The following is a 16,514-nucleotide window of genomic DNA, read 5'->3' on the forward strand; positions in this document are numbered from 1 at the left end:
GATTAATGCAACATATGGGCAACTTAAACTAGTCAATTACCCAGCATGATTTGTGAACTTGTAAAAACAGGAATATCCAGAAAAACTAGCCACTGTGGTGCTTCACTGACTTTTTGTGGTGGACAAATTGTTTATTATTCTTTGTGTATAGCATGTAGACTTTTTGCATTATTGAATTCCATTTGCTGCTGGTGTGAAATACAGCAATAAATCTGTGACTGTGACCCAGGCAACACAGGTTAAGCTCGCAGGAAAGGGGCCTGCAGGAGCAGATGTGGGGGGGGGGGTGGAGGGGGGGGCTGAAGAGTGAAGAAACATGGGCACTTTCCTGTCCTTGATGGAGAAGGATGTGAATGGAGAATGCATAAATGGGGGTTCTCAGGGATATCTTCAACCTCCACATCCAAGCAGCAATGAAAAATCACATCAGATGTTAGGTGTGCTGTATAGTACCAAGCAATATCTGAAGGAAAGCAGCAGAAGGCATTAGCATCTAACTACCTGCTGCCTATACTACTGTGTGCCTCTCCTATTTTCAGCAACCTCCAGTCCATCCTGACAACCTCCAGTCCACCCTGACAACTAAACAAGGAGCATTGCTATTTTCCTGACTAACTAAGCTAGAAAAGTCCAGTTTCAGACACTTGCTGATACCTGGACTGTGTTTAAGCTTCTGTGTTGGCCATACCTTACTTGGACAAAAAGGAAGTTTCTTTGTTCACCAGTGAGAGTGGGGAGCTCTGAACAGCCTACCTGTCCTTGGAGGAGTGGTTTCTGCCCAGAAACTGTAGTTTTATTGGTCATTTTGAGCTAATTTATATCTCTTTAATCTTTCTGATATAAAAACGCATTTGCATGGTTTTTGCATCTGTATAAGCTCAGCAGATCCTGCCTAAGTGTCCTGCAGAGACCCACAATGCCAGAGAGACAAAAGGAGAGACTTTGGAGTGTTTAAGTACCATTTTTGTTTTTTCTTGATTGCTTATTGCTATTTCCACCTAATCACTCATTTTCTGGCATTTATTGCTACTCAAAACACTCATTTTATACTGAATATTGCATTTATTTGTGCCTGCACTTTTAATAAGTCATTTTTGCTGTAAATTGTATGTTTTAATTGTCTCTGGCTTCCCACTCATGTGCGACAGCCATTACTGCACTGTAAAAGTTGTTTTTTCACCTGTTTCAACTGTCTTCTTGAAAAAAACAAAAAAATCTTGCTATTTTCCCACCTTACTAAGTTAGAAAATTCCAGTTTCAGATACCTACTGATACCTGGACTGTGTTTAAGCTTCTGTGTTGGCCATATCTTACTTGGGCAAAAAGGAAGTTTCTTTGTTCACCAGTGAGAGTGGGGAGCTCTGAACAGCCTACTTGTCCTTGGAGAAGTGGTCTCTGCCCAGAAACTGTAGTTTTATTGGCCATTTTGGGCTAATTTCTATCTCTTTAATCTTTCTGAAATAAAAACTGCATTTACGCAGTTTTTGCTTCTGTATAAGCTCAGCAAATCTTGCCCAGGTGTCCTGCAGAGACCTACAATGCCAGAGAGACAAAAGGAGAGACTTTGGAGTGCTTAAGTACCATTTTTGTTTTTTCTTGATTGCTTATTGCTATTTCCACTTAAACGCTCGTTTTCTGGTGTGTATTGCTTCTCAAAACGCTCATTTTATACTGAAAATTGCATTTATTTGTGCCTGCACTTTTAATACATCATTTTTGCTGTAAATTGTATGTGTTAATTGTCTCTGGCTTCCCACTCACGTGTGACAGCCATTACTGCACTGTAAAAGTTGTTTTTTCACCTGTTTCCACCGTCTTCCTGAAAAAAAAATCTTGCTATTTTCCCACCTTACTAAGCTAGAAAAGTCCAGTTTCAAATACCTGCTAATACCTGGACTGTGTTTAAGCTTCTGTGTTGGCCATACCTTACTTGGGCAAAAAGGAAGTTTCTTTGTTCACCAGTGAGAGTGGGGAGCTCTGAACAGCCTACCTGTCCTTGGAGGAGTGGTTTCTGCCCAGAAAGTGTTGTTTTAGTGGCCATTTTGGGCTAATATCTATCTGTTTAATCTTTTTGATATAAAAAACGCATTTGTAAGGTTTTGCGCATAGCGCAGTGGTGGTTAGCTAGGTTTAAACTATCCCCAGCGCCACTGAGTCTGCTCTTCAGTTTTTCCCTTAGTATTAGCCAGTTCTTCCAGATTTAGCACTCAAATCAGTGCTTTCAGACTAGCACTTACCCCAAAAAGAGACAGAAGCACTAACAAACTATAGTACTCTATTCCCAACAGTTGTTTTGTAGGAAACAGTCAATTTACTCTCCCCACCGGGTAAATAAGAATAACCCATTAAGGCATGTCCAAGAGCCAACTCCCAGTGTGCTCTCCTGTGCACCTGATGAATTTGGGTATCCTGAGGCAATGTCAAAACTGCCTCATCTACACAGACAACCCTCTCCTCCTACCACAAGACACCAAAATCTGTGAGAAATGCACTTACACAGCCAAACTTGAGGCAAAGCTCTCTCCAGTCATGACTGGAACTGACAGTCAAGAGGAGAAGGTACCAACCTGCAGCACACCACTTACTGCCCACAGACCCACCATACATGCAACTGCTAATCCCACACATAGATAGAAAAAGACATATTCGGAGGCTCTAAATAAAAATCTGCAGAAGCAACAGAGACCTCCAAAGCAGACACACATGCAACCTACACCCACAAACACACAGCAGTCATCACATAACCACAAAAAACAGTGTGCCGCAGAACCACAGCCCCTAAGGCAAAACACCATACCTAACACACTTGTAATAGGTGACTCCATAGTCAGGCACACCAGTGTCCCTCTCACCAGGCTGGATAAAGAGAAAGTCACTGTGAGTTGCCTGTTGGGTGCCAGAATCCACCACATTACCCACACACTCTGGTCACTCCACAACAAGTACAAATACGACTGTCATTGTCCATGTTGTTGGGAACATACCTCCCTGGACTACATGAAAAGGGACATAGAAGAGCTCTCTGATTATGTAATCAAGATGGTTATGATCCTAGCCTGAGTAGCATCTTACCCTCACCAAGTATGATACCACAGTACAAGGAAAAAATGATAAATTTCAACAATTGGCTAAGTTTCTGGTGTCATTCAAAGGGGATCCGGTATCTGTCTGCCTGGGTTGACATGTTCGACAAGCCTCGATACTTCACCAGAGATGGCTTGCACCTGTCACCCCTGGGATTCAGGATACTGGCAAAGGCTCTTGTCACTCCCATAGTGCCATTTTTAGGCAAGGCTCAAAAAACAAATCCACCACCATAACAAGTACTAGTGATAATAAACTGAGGGTCATGCTGATAAATGCTAGGAGCTTAAATCTCAAAATGCACTCTCGATGCACTCCTCAACATGGAGGACATCGATATTTGGGCAGTAACTGAAACCTGGTTCAAGGCTCAAGAGAGCACCCCAGCGATTCCAGGCCACAACTCATGCCACACATTTCAGCTGCAAATCCCGGACCAAAATACAAAAGGAGGAGGTGTATCCATATTCATCAAGGATAACCACACCTTCAGACTAGTTGCAAAGTATGATGTCTCGCAGATCATCCAAGTGCAACTGATAATGGGCAAAACTGCAGTACAGATTGTAGCTTGCTACAGATCACCTTCCCTGTCCCAGGACACTCACTCCACTTCTCTCGAGGTATTGGAAAACATGACAGTCCAACCAAACACCCATATACTAGGTGATTTCAATTACCCAGACATCAATTGGGAAAACTACGAAAGTACTAATACCTTTGCTCAGCGCTTCCTGGAATACATTAACTCCAATGCTCTGGACCAGCTTGTAAACACCCCTACAAGAGGTAAAAATATACTTGACCTGGTCATCACCAACATGGGGGACAAATGCTCCACATCTGCAGCAAATTACTTATTGGTCAGATCTGATCAAAAACTCATCACCCTAGATATCCACATACCACCCCCATCCTCCGTCCCAAAAGAAACCATGGTGAAAAACTTCTCCAAAGCAAACTTTATGCTACTCAAGACAGAGGTGGCTAACTTCACTACTCCCACGCAGAATGTCAATATGACTGAATCTGCTATGTCCTACACAAAAGCACTCTACAAGCACCTACATGAGTGCATGGACCGTGCTATCCCAAACAAGACAAAGACCCACTCCTCCAAAAAGAGGAATCCAGTCTGGTGGACCCCGGCCATAAACAAGCTCTATAATAGAAGGAAGAAATTACTGCAAAAAAGGAAAAACCCAGGAATGGAGGGGCTCCCTGACCAACCTCAACAAAAAACTAAGAACCCTCATAAAAAACTCTAAGGCGAGCTTTGAAAGAAAAATCGCAACAGACACAAAAGACAATCACAAAGCATTTTTTAGCTATGTCAAAAACCTTAATAGCAACTCTCAGATCTGCTCCGAGATACAGCATAATGGTTCAAAGTTCACAGAACCAACTGATATCACCAATATATTGGCAGACAGGTTCAGTGCAAACTTCACCCCACCCTCTCCCCCCAAAGGGCTCATATCCATACCAGAAGATTGTACTGCCCCTAAAATCACAGACACCCAGGTGAAAACAGCACTCTCAAAGGCAAGAAACACAGCATCCATGCGACCAGACATCATCCCAGGCTGCGTGCTACATGAGCTCCAAAATGAATTAACCCCTCACCTTAATACCATGTTTAACCACAGCCTCACCTCAGGCTATGTGCCCACAGAGTGGCACACGGCAACAGCCACCCCATTCCATAAAGGAGGTGCAACCACTGATCCCGGGAATTACTGCCCCATCAGCCTGATGAGTCTCGTTTGCAAGGCCATGGAGTGCAACATCATGGAACTCATAAACAATGACATTGGTAACATACAAACCCTTAAGTCCTCCCAGTTTGGGTTCATAAAGGGAAGGTCATGTCTACTAAATCTAGCTGACTTCTTCGAAATGGTCACTAAAGCAATAGATGAGGGAAAGGTGGTTCACACAGCATACCTTGATCTTGTAAAGGCCTTCAATATCATTCCCCACTTGGGAATTATAGACAAACTCACCAACCTAAATATAAACCCCTATGTTACAAGATGGATCACTAACTGGCTCATAGATAGAGCCATTTCAGTGAGAATAGGAAATGCAAGATCAGACACCAAATCTGTGACTAGTGGTGTACCACAGGGCTCAGTCTTGGGACCCCTTCTGTTCGGTATCTATTTCTCTGAGGTACAAGCAAATACGGAGGGACTATGGCTCACAAAGTTCGCTGATGACTGCAAACTGGGTGCCATAATCAAGACTCCTACTGACATACGCATCCTTCAAAAGGGTCTTATGGATACAGATACGTGGTGCCAAAACCATGGCCTCAAACTAAATGCTAAAAGGTGCATTGTTATCCCCTTTGGGAAAAAACAAGTACCTATGAACTACAACATAGGTGACAGCCCACTTATCACTGAGAGTGTGATAAGAGACCTAGGGACTCAGGTAGATAGTAACCTCTCCATCGACAACCACATTGCCAAAGTGGTTAGAAAGTCTTCTACATTGCCCACCTTATCACAAAGGGGTTTGCATCTAGGAATAAGGAAGTTTTTGTCCCCCTTTACTCATCACTCATTAGACTCATTATTGAATATAATGCCCTGTTCGGGATGTACCTAACAAGACATCTGCAACAACTGGAGAGGCCACAAAAGTACCTCACAAAGAGGATAAGGGGCCATAAACAGATGCTCTATGCCGTGAGGCTAAAAAAACTCAGACTGTACTCGGTCACGTACCGGCTACTCAGAGATGATCTCTGCCTGACCTACAAGGCTATGTCAAACCCCGAATTGCTAGAAATGCTCCACCTAAGGAAAACACAATCCACCACAGCTACACTCTCAAGGGATATAAACCTGACATCATCAATAAACAGGATGTGTTTGAGGGACAGATTCATGTCCCAGAGACTCCCCTTGCTCTGGAATAAGCTCCCCATATATGTGAGGCAGAGCTCCTCGTTGGCACTCTTCAAGAGAAATCTTGATGAGTGGATGGGAAACAAGAAATTCACCCCGGGGTTACTCTTCTGTGGTCCTGCTCAATAGGGGCGCAGGTAACTAAACCACTTGGGAGGGAGGGGATAGCACAAAATGTTTGGCTAGGCTTACTTATGCCCTAGGGCCAATAATCTAGTACCTACCTATGAACCTATAAACCTATAATAAAATGGCCAGATCTGCTTCCAATAAGCCATGCTCCACACATTCCTATATTGACCTTAGGCACCTGAATTGTCTTGAGCTACTTACTTCCTCACACACTCCAGTGGCAGCTGGTGCTTCAAAGTAAGGGGAGGCTGCAGGAAGCCACCAAATGGGTGGAACTAATTGGAATGAGGTGGGGCTCTATTACACCAGGTCAATGACCATTAGCTGTTGTGAAACAACAGCTGGAGTCATTCACTTGCATCCTTATTTACCTCAGTACCCACTCTTTATGGAAACTTTATCGACTGTGTATACTTTATTGATTATATACACCTCAGATGAATGACTGCAATCAACAAGGCTAGCTTTAGGTGAAATGGAGTTATTCCTTGCACCCCCCTCTCCATTTTACAATGGTCTCTTCTACCTCCCCAGTGCCTTTCCACTGCTTCCTCCCAATTTGGCCCCTCATCATCCAAATAGATTACTTCTTTCTTTCTTTCTTGTTTTTTCCTACTTAGTCTACTTTTTACCTTTTTCTTCTAACCTTTTAGCATATCTAGCCAGGATTTCACTTTAGTAAGTGCAGAGGAAGTAATGCAACAAATCCAAGAATCTAGCAAGTAGCAACCCCTAGATGTCATAGAATTCTACATGTTCTGAGATGTACCTTACAGCTTTTTTTTTTACATTTTGATCCAGTCATGGCCTCCAGGCATCAAGGAAAGTAATGAACAAGGAAATAAGTTGTCTATTTTTTTTTCTTCAAGGTCGGAGAAAACTAACTAGTGCCTAAAATTAAATGCTCAAAACTTCAAAATAGTAGTTCTCAATAAACTGAGAGGCCAAATGCTTTCAAGAATCTATAAATCCTATCTGGGAAAAGTTCTTGCCTCCTTAACCCTCCAAAAAAAGATAGTTACTTACCATGTACACCTTTAATGTTAGATTGGGATGGAAGCAAAAACACAAACATCAAGAGGCATATATTATACAGCCTGAGGGAGGAAAGCAAAGCACCTGGATAAAACTAACACAAAGGCAGGTAATATGTGCAGCTTACATTCAGAAGAAATCATAGCCAAAAACTCAACCAGAAACCCAAGCACTGTGAGATGGCAACTCTACTCTTTACAGCACTGTGCCAAAGATCAGTCGCTATCACACTCAACCTTCCAAGACCACCATTGAGAGACACTTATTTTGTAGAATGTTGATGGCTAGGATGAAAAGTAAAACACATTTTTAGGCAGCTTGCTACTTTTAGATACACTGGAATCCCTCCCCCCACATACAAAGTCATTTCACCACAGACAACCCACTACTTTGAAAACATACATAAATGACTGACACACAGGAGTGTATCTTCTCACTGTTTTCAAAATACACAGTGTAGTGCTTTGCAACAGCTCACCCCCATACATATCCCCATACACACTCTTCTCAACCTAGAAATCTCAACCTGTTAGCTCAAGAATAAAGTAGAAAACAAAAAATAATGGGGGGGGGGTACAAAATATCAGAATCAGGGACTGCAGTGAGCAGGACTGAGAATATAAGTTGCCAGAATAGGCTTTGAACTGGCATGCTTTTCTGAATGCTACTGAGTCTGAAACTCAAATATCTGTCATTATATGCAGTTCTTATTGATTTGGCAAAAAAAAAAAAAAAAAACATTATGAGGAACAGATAAAAATATCAGACAAGATCAGAGACATTATGCAAAAAACAAGAACAGTTGTCAGAATCTATACCTACATATACATACATACATATACATATATGACACACACACACACTCGCACGCACATCAGAACATATTTATTTCGTTCAATTCAAGTGCACAGTGATTTCAGAGAATAAAAGGGAACCACAAACTTTCATGTTAAGACAGAAATCATGGTATTATCTTCATTGTGTTTATTCACTAATAACCTGCTACATAGTTTGAATTTCATAAATTATCTGAGTGACTCACTGTTCTGAAACAGTCATTGTAAGAGTGCTAGTAATCTGGCAATGCTAATTACTGCTGACATTTACTTTCTTTGTTACTCTGCTGTTCAAAAAGACAAAGGACATTAATGGCAGGTCAGCCCAGTAGTAAAATCCTAAACAAAATGCACTGTATCAACTTGTCTGTCATTGCCTGTGTTGTTTTTGTCAGGGACAGATAGACTCTGGGATTCAATAAACCCCATGCAGGAATAGTACTATTCCTGCACGGAGTGAACTGTGTCCATTTACCCTTAGCTTTAACAGCAACACATCTTGCATATTCATGAAGGCACGCTGCTGCTAAAGCTAAATAGACACAAACACTACTGAGTGCAGGGGGCGTGTTTAAGTAGTGCAAGCACATCTAACATGCCCCCTGTACTCAAAGTGCCGTACAGCACTTTTTAAATGCATTTCAGTGTCCACAGATACTGAAATCAAATAAAATTAGTAAATCAGTGTATGCAGACACTGAAATAGATAGGGGAGCAAGAAATCAATGCAGGGTGTGTGTGACAGGTTCTGTCACACACCCCATGCATTGCAAAAGAGCCGTACAGCTTTAAACACAATAACAGCCATATGGCCATACCCCTCAACTGCACAGGTATCCACAGAATGCCCAGATGCCTGTCTCACATACCACTCAACCTCCTAGAGCAAAAAAGCTGTACACAGCCATAAATAATGGGGGGGGGACAAAGGCTCAAAAATAGGGACATATTTTAAATATTGCTCTTACAAACTTGGAAAGTTGATAGAATAACATTCTGTACATTAGCACAGATTTCCTGAAGGGTATGAAGTCTGAAACCCAAATATATGTCATTATGTTCTGACTTAAACCCTGAGTGATTTGTCAATGATTTGCTAGAAACCCATAGTCACACTTTCTAAGTTTGTAAGTGCAATATTTAAAATCTGTCCCTATGTGTCCCCTTACAATTTCCCTTACTTTGACTGACAAAGAGTACAGATATATGTAAATAAAGTGGGTTTATTAATTTTTTTTCCATTCTCAGGTATGTTTAAGTGCAGCTGAGTGGGTGTGCACGTTACGACCCTCTGCACAGCATTGCTTAAACATCCCATAGGAGATAAATAAAAATATACAACTAACATTGTAACATAAAGATAGTGAAGTGGTTAGAGTCCTAGCTTTGCATGCAGGTGTTCACGGTTTGAGTACCAAGACAGGCACTTTATTTTTACATGGCAAAGCAGTGTTAAAATTATTATTTTTATTTTAAATTATGTAGTAATTGATATTTATCAACCAGGGTAGTGTAGCTGGTCTAAAATGGAAGTGTGAGTGCATATAACATGTGAAATCACCCATGTATACACAACTGTGCCATACAGTATAGTCACACCCCATGGTAATGTAATGGAAGCACCTAGAGGGACGTCATGTAAAGTAAATCATATACAATTACTAATATCCAAGTCCACAAAAAATCCAGGCAATGAATTGCTCTGAGAACAACAAAGAGAATGTATAAAATCCATACTTCACAGAGCAGAAACAGGCTGAAAGAAACCACCACGGCATAAAACCAAATGGTAATTTTATTTCAATAAGCACTTTCACAAACACTGTTGTTTTATCAGATCTTAACACACCATAAAATACTCCACATTTATTTCTTCCTGTTAATTCTAATCATCCAATGGGAACAATGTGCATTTCTATGTTACTAAGCAACACATCATTTCCCTGTTAACTGCATAGTGACCAAATTTAGAAGAAGCACGACTACACTCTAAGCTATATTTCAAACAACATATACATATAAAATACAAAAAAAAAAACCACTTTATAATAATATATAAAAAATAAAATAAAATTAAATAAAATAAAATATACGCAAAATACATATAAAACTAAAAATACACAAAACTATATTATATACATGCCAAATACAATCATCTTTTCAACCTCAATGCTTCTAAAGTGGGTTTAATCTAAATGTGGTCATTCAACCCTGGGCTCAAATGTGACCTCAGCCTCAGACTCCATCTAAGTTCTGCTTGTTCTGTTGTATTAACTGTAACCCCTTTCCTGTCATTCAATAGCAAGACCTCTAAGACTAGGAACTTAAAACTATGTTCATTCCCCATATTACTAATATATTTGGCAATGGCACTATATTTCAAACCTCTGCAGAAACAAAAAAAAACAAAAAAGGGGCATCTGTCCCACAAAAAAAAAATAATTGCCCCATACTTAGCTCTACATTTTACCCCATATACAGTAAAATTAATAAATCTACCCACAAATTGTTCTACAAATGTCTGTCACCCCCCCATGGGGTGTGAGGCTGTAAATTACAAATTCTACACATTATTCACAGCTGTTGCTGCAGAAAAAATGAAGAGCTATGGTCCTTTCCTACATGCATCCTGCACATCCCTAGCTGGTTTTCCTAATGTTTTACCCCCTGCTTGTCCCCATTTCACCACTTTCCTATCATCCTTTTTTCTTAACTTTAATTAAAATTAGCACGGGTGTAAGCAGGAGTAAGTGGTGCTAAATGAAGCTAAGAGGACTTAACCATCTGTTAGCATCACCTACCTTTGCGCAAAACCATGCAAAACCACTTACAAATGCTTAAAGATGCCTTAATCACTCTGTCTCCATCAGCCCTTATTCTGCCTAGCAACAAAATAATCAGGCCCTGCCAAGTCTTGAACCTGAGACACTGCGCACTGCAACCACAGCAACATGCCACTGCACCATCTGAGCTGTGAGGATTTGTAATGCTTTTGCAAGCATATCATGCACTGTGGTCATTTAACATAAGGGAAAAATATATATCTGTAGTACTCTTATACACATATATATGTATATACAAATACAAATATATATATATATATATATATATATATATATGTATGTGTATATATATATATATATATATATATATATATGTGTATATAATGTATGGATCTATGTTGATCCATTGAAAGTACGTTTCATCGAAAAGTACAAGCTCAAACTCAGTTTCGCGAAACTGCATTTTATCAAAAATGCACTTTTACAAAAAAATAAAAAAATAAAACACTACTCACATTTATGCAGGGGGACAAGTCCCCTTCACTCTCTCTACTTTAATATTTTCATTCCAAGATCGCATTACAGTGGGGAAAAGGGAATATTCCCATATCCCCGTTGTACCACAATCTAAGCAACAGTTTGCTTAGTTGTACAATCAACAGTACAGTTGATGTACAGTTAAATCTGCATGCAAACAACTGTTTGCTTAGTCACCTTCAGCGGAAGTGCATTTTCGACAAAATGCACTTTCACAAAAGTGAGTTTTATCATGTACATTTCGATGAAATGTACTTTCGATCATAAGACCAAAATCCATATACATATATATATATATATATATATATATATATATATATATATATATAGTTTCATAGTTTCATAGTATAGTACTAGGCTATCTGCCCTGGGGCATTTGTAAGACTAGCCATAGTGATGTGGCTTTTGCCACCCCATGAAATGGTACAAAAATGTACAGAATGAATCTAGAATACTGTGCCTCTGTCTAGTAGTGACACAATGAAGGTCCCCTTATATAATAGAATTAGTTTACTGTGCCACTGTCTAGCAGTGACACAGATGTGACCCTGGGTAAACTTATGATCTCCCATCCACTCATCAAGATTTCTCTTGAAGAGAGTCAGTGAGGGCTCTGCCTAATCTGAACTGGGATCCTGTTCCAAAGCATGGGAAGCCTCTGGGTTATGAATCTATCCATCCAGCATGTCCTATTCATACTTGTGCCAAGGTTTAAGTCTTTAGCTCTCGTGGTCCTGATGGATTTGGATTTTTTGAGGTGGAGCATGTCCATCAGATCCTGATTGGACATGGCCTTGTACGTCAGGCAGAGATCACCTCTGAGCAGGCAGTATGCTACTGAATAGAGCTGAAGTTTCTTTAGTCTGGCAGAATAAGACATATGTTGGAGACCCTTGATCCTTTTGGTGAGGTACTTTTGTGGTCTCTCCAGCTGTTGCAAATGCCGGGTGAGGTACATACCAAATGGGGTATTGTACTCAATCATGGGTCTGATGAGGGAGGAATATAGGGGTACAATGACATCCTTGGATCTGGATGTGAATCCCTTCATGATGAGGTGTGCAAGGTAGAATGTTTTTCTAACCACTTTGGCAATGTGGGTGTCAAATGAGAGGTCGCTGTCTACTTGGGTCCCTAGGTCTCTGATTACTTTTTCCGTACTTAGTGGGTTTTTGTCTATGTGATAATTTGTGGGTACTTTGTTTTTTCCAAAAGGGATGACTATACATTTTTTGGCATTTAGTTTAAGGCCGTGACTACGCACCAGTTGTCCGCTTCAGTGAGGCCTTTTTGTAGGATGTGTGTGTCTGCTGGTGTATCGACTATGGCGCCTAGTTTGCAGTCATCTGCGAACTTTGTCAACCACAGCCCTCCCATGTTTGCTTTAACATCTGAGAAATAAATGCCGAACAAGAGGGGTCCCAGGACAGATCCCTGTGGGACACCACTTGTGACTGGCTTTGAGTCTGACATTGCTCCAGTGATTTTAACTTTATGGTTTCTGTCCTTTAGCCAGTTTGCAACCCATCTAGTGACATAAGGGTTTACTTTTAAGCTGTTTAGCTTTTCTATGATGCCTGAGTGTGGTATTGTGTCGAAGGCCTTAGCCAAGTCCAGGTATGCTGTATGGACTGCTTTGCCCTCATCAATGGCTCTAGTGACTGTTTTGAAAAAGTCAACCAGGTTTAAAAGGCAGGATCTGCCCTTTACAAAGCCGAACTGGGTGGGGTCAAGTGTCTGTAGGTCCCCTATGTCTCTGTTTATGAGTTCCATAATGATTCTTTCCATAGCTTTGCAGACCAGGCTAGTTAAGCTTATGGGGCTGTAGTTTCCAGGGTCTGTAGAGGCACCCCCCTTGTGGAGTGGGACCACTGTTGCTGTATGCCAGTGTTCAGGTACATATCCCGAAGTAAGGCTAAGGTTAAATAGCATTTTTATGTGTCGGTTTAGCTCCTCTTGGAGTTCACATAACACACACCCCGGGATACCATCAGGTCCCATTGATGCTGTGTTTTTTGCTTTGTTTAGGGCGGTTCTCACTTGGACATCTGAGATGACAGGGAGATTACATTCAGCAGGGATAAGTATTTCTTCTTTTGGGGGTGAAGGAGGGGAGAAATTTTCACTGAACCTGTCAGCCAGAATGTTAGCAATATCTGTGGGTTCAGTGTATTTTTTGTTGTTGTGAACCAACTCTGAGCATATCTGAGGGTTTCCGCCAAGGTTTCTAACATAGCTGAAGAAGGCTTTGTGGTTATCTTTAGTGTCCTTAGCGATTTTTCTCTCAAAGTTTGCCTTGGATGTTTTTATGAGAGAACGTAGTTTTCTGCTAATGTTGATCAGAGATGTCTTCCCTTCATGGGATTTCGCTCTGACGTGCAGTAGCTTCCTTCTTTTGTTATACAATTTGTTTATGGCTGAGGTTCACCAGACAGGATGCTTACATTTGATGGAGAGGGACTTGGATTTGTTTGGGATTGCATGATCCATGCAATCTTGGAGATGTCCATAGAAAGCATTTGTGAAGGATTCGGCATTGTGGGATGTGGTATCCACTGGCACAGTGGGCTTAAAGGATACCATCTCAGTCTTAAGAAGAGTGAAGTCTGCTTTTGAGAAGTTTTTCACTGTGGTCTTTTGTGCTGGAGGTGGAGGTGGGATATGTATATCCAGGGTGATTAGTTTGTGGTCAGATCTCACTAGTGAGGGGTATACTTCCTGTGTGGAACATTTTGTCCCCATGTTTGTGATGATCAGGTCTAGTATATTATCTCCCCTAGTGGGAGAGGTGACTAGTTGTTCCAGTGCATTTGAATTTATGAATTCCAGGAACCTTTGGGCTAGGGTATTAGGGCTAGAATAATGTACCCAATCTATGTTTGGGTAGTTGAAGTCTCCCAGTATGATGGTATTTTGTGATACATTCATATCCTCCAATGTCTTCAGGAAGGCTGAGTGGGGTTCTTGAGATTGGGAGGGTGGTCTGTAACATGCTACCAGTTGTATAGCAGTTTTGCCTATGGTTAGTTGCACCTGTATGGTCTCTGATGCTTCATGTGTTGCTACTAACCTGGAGGTGTGGGTGTCCTTTATGAATATGGACACTCCCCCTCCCTTTGTGGTTTGGCCCGGGTTTTGGGGCCAAAAAGCATGATAGGAGGTATAGCCTGGTAGCGCTGGGGTGCTCTCAGGAGCCTTGAACCAGGTTTCAGTTACTGCACAGATGTCGATGTTCTCCATGCTGAGGAGTGCATCAAGTGCCTGCATCTTGAGATTTAGACTTCTGGCGTTGAGCAGCATTACCCTTAGTTTTTTCCATTTTTGTTTTCTAAGGAGGTGGGTTTGTCTTTTGAGCCTTGCCTAAAAAAGGCACTATGGGGGTGGCAAGAGCCTTTGCCAATATCCGAAAGCCCAGTGGTGACAGGTGTAAGCCATCCCTTGTGAAGCAGCGTGGCTTGTCCAACATATCATCCCAGGCAGAGAGACATTGGATCCCCTTAGAATGACACCAGTACTTGAGCCAATTGTTAAAGCTGATCATCTTGTCTTTGTATTGTGGTATCATTCTTGGTGAGGGCAAGATGCTGCTCAGGGTCAGGGTCATACCAGCCTGGGCTACATAATCGGAGAGCTCCTCTATGTCTCTTTTCATGTAGTCCAGGGAGGTACGTCTCAGGTCATTCACACCAGCATGGACAATGACGGAGTCATATTTGTACTTGCTTTGGAGTGACCTGAGTGAGTGTGTTATGTGGCGGATCCTAGCTCCCAATAGACAGCTCACAGTCATCTTCTCCTTGTGTAGCCTGGTCAGTGGGACTTCAGTGTGTCTGACTATGGAGTCACCTATTACTAGTGTATCAGGCAAGGTGTTTGGCCTTAAGGGCTGCGATTGGTCGACACACTGATTTATTGAAGTATGTGTTGCATGTGTTTTGTTTTGAGGTGGTGGATTTTTGGATGTCTGCTTTGGGAGCCTCTGTTGTTTTGGTAAGTTTTTTATTAGAGCCTCCGAGTATGTCTTTATGTTTTTATGAGTTTGGTTTGCAGTTGTGGTAGGTCTATGTGGGACTGGGATTGTTGTGTGTGTGGTTGCCATCTCCTCCTGTCTGGTCATGCCAGCCCTGAGTTGAGAGAGTTCAGCCTCCAGCTTGGCTATATAGTTGCATCTCTCACATGTATTTGTGTTTGTTGAGAGGAGGAGAGGGTTGTCTGTGTACATGAGACAATTGTAGCATTGTCTCAAGATACCCAGATTGACCAGCTGAACTGGAGACAATGCCAGTAATCTACCACTCGACATGCTAGAACAGTATGAGGGAGTGGTATACCTTTAAGGGAAGTGGATATTCACAGGGGTGGTAAATAGATGTAGTGCTTTACTTAGTACGAGAGTACTATATACATATATATAAACCTCTTACTGCAAGTCATCTGCAAAAAGCCTGACAAAGTGGGGGGATAAAAGTCAAACAATAGTGACATCTTTGCAATATGGCTTTTATACGCGTAGAAGTCTGCTATAGTTGCATGGTTTGATTTAACGTATATTTCCTGATAGATTCCAGGTCTGAAACACAAATGATTGTCATCATTTAATGATTCAATGCTCAGATCATCCCAGTGATTTGTCAGAAACCCACAACTGTTATAGGGAACAGACCAAACATATGAGCCATACATCTGGAGAGTAGAGAGGTATGACTGCAGTCATGTAACAGATGTGAAAAAACACTGAGAGCTGCCAATCATTTCATCCAGCATCATCTGAACCACAGTAAGACCAACACGATACTACTCCAAATCAGCTCTAGGGGTTTACCCATGTATCTCCAAATATATCATGCAGTACAGGGATGGAACTGTAGGGAAAAGCAGATATTGCTGAGAAATTGTCCACCCACAACCATTTGCACCACAGTCACAGCAACATACCAGTACTCCAAATTAACTCTAGACTAGATTGACTGTTTGAACAAACATGTCCTGATTGCCAGTCACTCACTACACAAACATGTACTGGCCCAAATCAGTCTACTGTGAATCCTGAGGTTTTACAGGACATTTCTCAGTCTGCCCTTACAAACATATACACTTGATAGACCACCAGCAACTGTAGCACCATAAACAGTGCGATAGAAAAGGATATATGACACTCACATCTGCTACTTTCCCTACTTAGCCCAACA

General features: G+C 41.4%; 1 protein-coding gene across 2 annotated transcripts in view; it reads left to right on the forward strand.

Moving 5' to 3' along the window:
* The window catches only part of PLXDC2 (plexin domain containing 2), a 3,345,655-nt gene that overhangs the window by 2,712,826 nt on the left and 616,315 nt on the right, over window positions 1-16,514 (forward strand). The window lies entirely within an intron of this gene.

This window comes from Protopterus annectens, chromosome 3.part0, assembly GCF_019279795.1.
Source record: "Protopterus annectens isolate FY-2018-M chromosome 3.part0, PAN1.0, whole genome shotgun sequence".
NCBI classification, from domain to species: Eukaryota; Metazoa; Chordata; order Ceratodontiformes; family Protopteridae; genus Protopterus; species Protopterus annectens.